Source organism: Poecile atricapillus, chromosome 18 (genome assembly GCF_030490865.1).
Source record: "Poecile atricapillus isolate bPoeAtr1 chromosome 18, bPoeAtr1.hap1, whole genome shotgun sequence".
Taxonomy (NCBI): Eukaryota; Metazoa; Chordata; class Aves; order Passeriformes; family Paridae; genus Poecile; species Poecile atricapillus.
Window position 1 is genome coordinate 1 of NC_081266.1, and position 5,829 is coordinate 5,829.

The window sequence follows — 5,829 nt, forward strand, 5'->3', positions numbered from 1 at the left end:
TGAAAAGAAGAAGAGAGGGACAGGGGAAAGAAACCAACTCCGTTTCTTTCCTGTCTAACTCAGAGGTAGAGAGAAACAAAACAGAGACAATTCCTGTTCACTGTAACTGTGAGTTACAGTGGAAAGAAATCAACTCCATTTGCTTTCTGTCTAACTCGGAGCTAGAGGGAAAGAAGACAAAGTTGGAGTGAAAAGAAAACAGCTCTACTTCTTTTCTGTCTAACTCAGAGGTAGAGAGAAAGGAAACAGAGGCGAGGCCTGGTCACTGTACCTCAGAGTTACAGTGGAAAGGAATCGACTCCGTTTGCTGTCTGTCTAACTCGGAGCGAGAGGGAAAAGAAACAGAGGAAGAGCGGAGAGAAACCGACTCTATTTCTTTTCTGTCTAACTCAGAGGTGGAGAGAAAGGAAACAGAGACGATGCCCGGTCACTGTACCTCAGAGTTACGGTGGCAAGGAATCGACGCTGCTTGCTGTCTGTCCAACTCGGAGCTGGAGGGAAAAGTAACAGAGTTGGAAGGAAAAGAAAGGGTTAGACTCAGAGAGCAAAGAAACAGAAAAGTAGAGGTAGCAATAGTGACTCAGAGAAAGTGACAGACAGAAATGAGGTTAGAAAGAGACAGAAAAGCAAGAAATAGAATGAAAATAATGACTACAGCACACCAAAAACACAGGGGTCAGGGAGGAGGGGGCGGGTGGGATCATCTTTATTAGGGATTAGGCACCTTTATTGAATGAGTTTATTTACAGTACAGCAAAACACATAGAAACTGGATACAAATGCAGTACAATACAATACAATCCATGTACATGCTGAAAAACTCCTAATTCACACACAGAGTAATACAGAGAAACACGGCAGCAAATACAGAACAATACAAGCCAAATACATATTAACATAATATAACCATTTCTGAAAAGGACAATACACGCTGTTTGATTATTACCGCTCTCCCAAACCACAACGAGCACACAGAAAACACAATACTCATTCATCACAGAAGCCGGCTTCAGCTTGCACACACGCTCACCTTCGCTCTCCTCTCGACCGCCCCGTTATAACCCTGCCATCAGTGGTCCTCGGGAACGTGGTTCCCGGGAGCCTCAAAAATCGGCCTGCCTGACGAAAACCCCGGTCCGGGGCCGGTCCGTGCCCAAACTTAGGCGATGACTGTCGCCTCGCAGACCGGCCGGGACCGAGGAAAAAAAACCCCAGCTGGGAGGGAAAAAAAAAAAACCCCCCAGCTGGGGATTTTTTATTCTAAATTTAAATGTGAAGTCAAAGTCCTGAAAAGCAAAAGCAATACACACAAGGTTAGAACCGCACAACACGCACCCGCCCCTCCTACCCCACGGGAACTCGGTTCCCGGGGGCCTCAAAAATCGGCCTGCCTGACGAAAACCCCGGTCCGGGGCCGGTCCGTTCCCAAACTTAGGCGATGACTGTCGCCTCGCAGACCGGCCGGGACCGAGGAAAAAAAACCCCAGCTGGGAGGGAAAAAAAAAAAACCCCCCCAGCTGGGGATTTTTTATTCTAAATTTAAATGTGAAGTCAAAGTCCTGAAAAGCAAAAGCAATACACACAAGGTTAGAACCGCACAACACGCACCCGCCCCTCCTACCCCACGGGAACTCGGTTCCCGGGGGCCTCAAAAATCGGCCTGCCTGACGAAAACCCCGGTCCGGGGCCGGTCCGTTCCCAAACTTAGGCGATGACTGTCGCCTCGCAGACCGGCCGGGACCGAGGAAAAAAAACCCCAGCTGGGAGGGAAAAAAAAAAAACCCCCCCAGCTGGGGATTTTTTATTCTAAATTTAAATGTGAAGTCAAAGTCCTGAAAAGCAAAAGCAATACACACAAGGTTAGAACCGCACAACACGCACCCGCCCCTCCTACCCCACGGGAACTCGGTTCCCGGGGGCCTCAAAAATCGGCCTGCCTGACGAAAACCCCGGTCCGGGGCCGGTCCGTGCCCAAACTTAGGCGATGACTGTCGCCTCGCAGACCGGCCGGGACCGAGGAAAAAAAACCCCAGCTGGGAGGGAAAAAAAAAAAACCCCCCCAGCTGGGGATTTTTTATTCTAAATTTAAATGTGAAGTCAAAGTCCTGAAAAGCAAAAGCAATACACACAAGGTTAGAACCGCTCGACACGCACACACACAAGCACACCCAGACCCACCGACTCTCACAGACAGACACGCTCTGACACACAGCAGGAGACTCTAACTCACACAGTGACCGCAACCCTTATTTAAAACACTGTGCTAAACAAAATGCCCCGAGACATCTTCTCGCTGCTGCTTCTCAACATCAAATGGTAGATCCTCAGAAAATAGGTATCGGAGACCTGCAAGACAACACAAGGTGGTCAGTGAGGGATCGTATGGTAGCTAGGACTCAGCCCCCCTCTAGGCCCACACATTTTGTACACAAAAACCTCATAGAAAACAGGACCTATAACCTTTTATACCTGTTCTACCTAACTCTGACTATGTGCCAGGGCAGGGCAGCTCCAAGCCAAGGCACTTTTTACAGAGGCAAGCACAGCACAAGGCACTTTTTACAGAGGCAAGCACAGCACAAGGCACTTTTTACAGAGGCAAGCACAGCACAAGGCACTTTTTACAGAGGCAAGCACAGCACAAGGCACTTTTTACAGAGGCAAGCACAGCACAAGGCACTTTTTACAGAGGCAAGCACAGCACAAGGCACTTTTTACAGAGGCAAGCACAGCACAAGGCACTTTTTACAGAGGCAAGCACAGCACAAGGCACTTTTTACAGAGGCAAGCACAGCACAAGGCACTTTTTACAGAGGCAAGCACAGCACAAGGCACTTTTTACAGAGGCAAGCACAGCACAAGGCACTTTTTACAGAGGCAAGCACAGCACAAGGCACTTTTTACAGAGGCGAGCACAGCACAAGGCACTTTTTACAGAGGCAAGCACAGCACAAGGCACTTTTTACAGAGGCGAGCACAGCACAAGGCACTTTTTACAGAGGCAAGCACAGCACAAGGCACTTTTTACAGAGGCAAGCACAGCACAAGGCACTTTTTACAGAGGCAAGCACAGCACAAGGCACTTTTTACAGAGGCGAGCGCAGGCGATGTCTGCCGGGTGAACGTGGCGATAGCCGCGGGGACGCGAAGGCCGGTTCCTCGGACGAAAAAATCCACGACGACGTCGAGAGGCTGAGACGGCCGACGACGTGAAACGCGAGAGCGTGAGAGGATGGATTGGAACTGCCCTGCCCGGCAAAAGCTCTGGGGAGCTCGAAAAGAAACCCTCTCCCTTGGCTTCAGAGGGGCCCACCCCACTACAGCCCTGTCCTGTACCTTAACTTCAAATTGGCTCCACTGATGATAAATGCTTTTCCCCTGATTCCAACTTCCACCTGTGATGCTTACCTTTTGTAACGTAATAGGACAAGACCCATCCTCGATAGGATGTGTACATTGAGACGTCCCCCGCGCCGGCTTCGGTGCGGCCGATCGCAAACTTTGGCTCTGCCTCTCTGCACGGAACCTCGGACAAAACAGAAAATATGACTGGCACCATCCACAAGGTGGAATTCCTGATGCGGTTCCTTTATTCCATCTCAGACTACGAAAGCTTGTCAGCCAACCAGGGACTTAAACAGAAGAAAAACCACTCAGTCCCACCTCTCGTACTCAAAGATCCCCTGTAAAGTTCTGAAGACAGAGCCCTCAAATGAGTGTGGGGTGCTTTGCATCTAGGCCTGTGCAGTTTTTAAAAAATTCGAATCGCCTCCCTTGCTTTCTAGACACTGCTCACCGGCGTGGCAGGCTAGGGGCGGCTGAGGCGAAACGTCTTTCCCCCGATACCGAGTGCACGACAAATCTGCAACCCCTTCTGTCTCTCAGAATCCTGTCCGTGACACCGATTCGTGTCGGGATCCACGAGGTGGGATTTGTGATGTGGTTCTTTCATTCTATCTTAGAGAATTAAACATTATCAGCAAACAAGTACTTTAAACAGAAAAATCAGTCAGTCCAAACTCTTGTACTCAAATATCCCTTGTAAAATTCTGAAGACAGAGCCCTCAAACGAGTGTGGGGTGCTTTGCATCTAGGCGTGTGCAGTTCTTAAAAAATTCAAATCGCCTCCCTTGCTTTCTAGACACTGCTCACCGGCGTGGCAGGCTAGGGGCGGCTGAGGCGAAACGTCTTTGCCCGACACTGAGTGCACGACAAATCTGCAACCCCTTCTGTCTCTCAGAATCCTGTCCGTGACACCGATTCGTGTCGGGATCCACAAGGTGGGATTTGTCATGTGGTTCCATCACTCTATCTTAGAGAACTAAACATTATCAGCAAACAAGTACTTTAAACAGAAAAATCAGTCAGTCCAAACTCTTGTACTCAAATATCCCTTGTAAAATTCTGAAGACAGAGCCCTCAAACGAGTGTGGGGTGCTTTGCATCTAGGCGTGTGCAGTTTTTAAAAAATTCGAATCGCCTCCCTTGCTTTCTAGACACTGCTCACCAGCGTGGCAGGCTAGGGGCGGCTGAGGCGAAACATCTTTGCCCGAGACTGAGTGCACGACAAATCTGCAACCCCTTCTGTCTCTCAGAATCCTGTCCGTGACACCGATTCGTGTCAGGATCCACAAGGTGGGATTTGTCATGTGGTTCCTTCATTCTATCTTAGAGAACTAAACATTATCAGCAAACAAGTACTTTAAACAGAAAAATCAGTCAGTCCAAACTCTGGCATTCAAACATCCCTTGTAAAATTCTGAAGACAGAGCCCTCAAATGAGTGTGGGGTGCTTTGCACCGAGGCGTGGGCAGTTTTTGAGAAATTCGAATCGCCTCCCTTGCTTTCTAGACACTGCTCACCGGCGTGGCAGGCTAGGGGGGCTGAAGCGAAACGTCTTTCCCCCGATACTGAGTGCACGACAAATCTGCAACCCCTTCTGTCTCTCAGAATCCTGTCCGTGACACCGATTCGTGTCAGGATCCACAAGGTGGGATTCGTCATATGGTTCTTTCATTCTATCTTAGAGAACTAAACATTATCAGCAAACCAGGGACTTAAGCACCAAAACACATAGAGCTTGCACCCACCTGTCCTCTGGCATCCTGGGCTGGGATATCTTGCAAGTAGACCACCTAACATAAAAAAACAAGGGATTAAAGTTATAGCAGAAACTGAGACCCCAGCAAGAACAACTGCTTCTCTCCACCAACCGAGGCTCACCTTCACAATGCTTCACCTTCACTGCTGCTATCCAGCTTTACTTCCTGAAAAAAAATACAAAGAGCAGAGCTGTAACACAGTGACCGACTCCAGCCCCACTGCGAAAGAAGAACCGTGACCGACCTTCTCAGGGGGATCCCCTCATCTGGGACGAGGCGCTCTGCCGGGAGGTCGATCCCTCCGCATCTGAAAGAAAGTTAGGAAAAAGGTCGAAGTGCTGCAGGGTAACTTCACAGCTCCAGACACCTTCTGCCAACATAAGAATACTACCTAGACTCCAACTACAGCCCGTATTACGAGTCTCCAATTACAAGTGCCCAGGACTTGTCCTTGAACATCTGCAACGGGGCCGGGCGGCAGGGCAGAGCAGTTCCGGACCGAATACCCCCAGACACCCGTGACACGTGAGACGAGGGGACACGACAGGGAGAGAAAACTCTGAGACGAGAAAATCCTCACGAGGACCGAGAAAATGCTCAACGAGATGACCGAGGAGGGACCGAAGGCGAGCCCGCCGGGCTCGGATGACCCCGGAGGAAAAAGATGCTAACGGAACGACTTATTCCGAGAACCGCGGAGACGGATGCCTGAGAATCCTGTGGCTGG

The 5,829-nt window shown here is 49.8% G+C and overlaps 1 long non-coding RNA gene across 1 annotated transcript; it reads right to left on the bottom strand.

Moving 5' to 3' along the window:
* Window positions 1-5,085: 5,085 nt before the first annotated feature.
* Window positions 5,086-5,534, bottom strand: LOC131586165 (uncharacterized). Its single transcript, XR_009279098.1, has 3 exons — window positions 5,347-5,534; window positions 5,224-5,267; window positions 5,086-5,135 (listed from the first exon to the last, which is right to left on the bottom strand). It is a non-coding gene; the product is annotated as an uncharacterized LOC131586165 (long non-coding RNA).
* Between the last annotated feature and the right edge of the window lie 295 nt (window positions 5,535-5,829).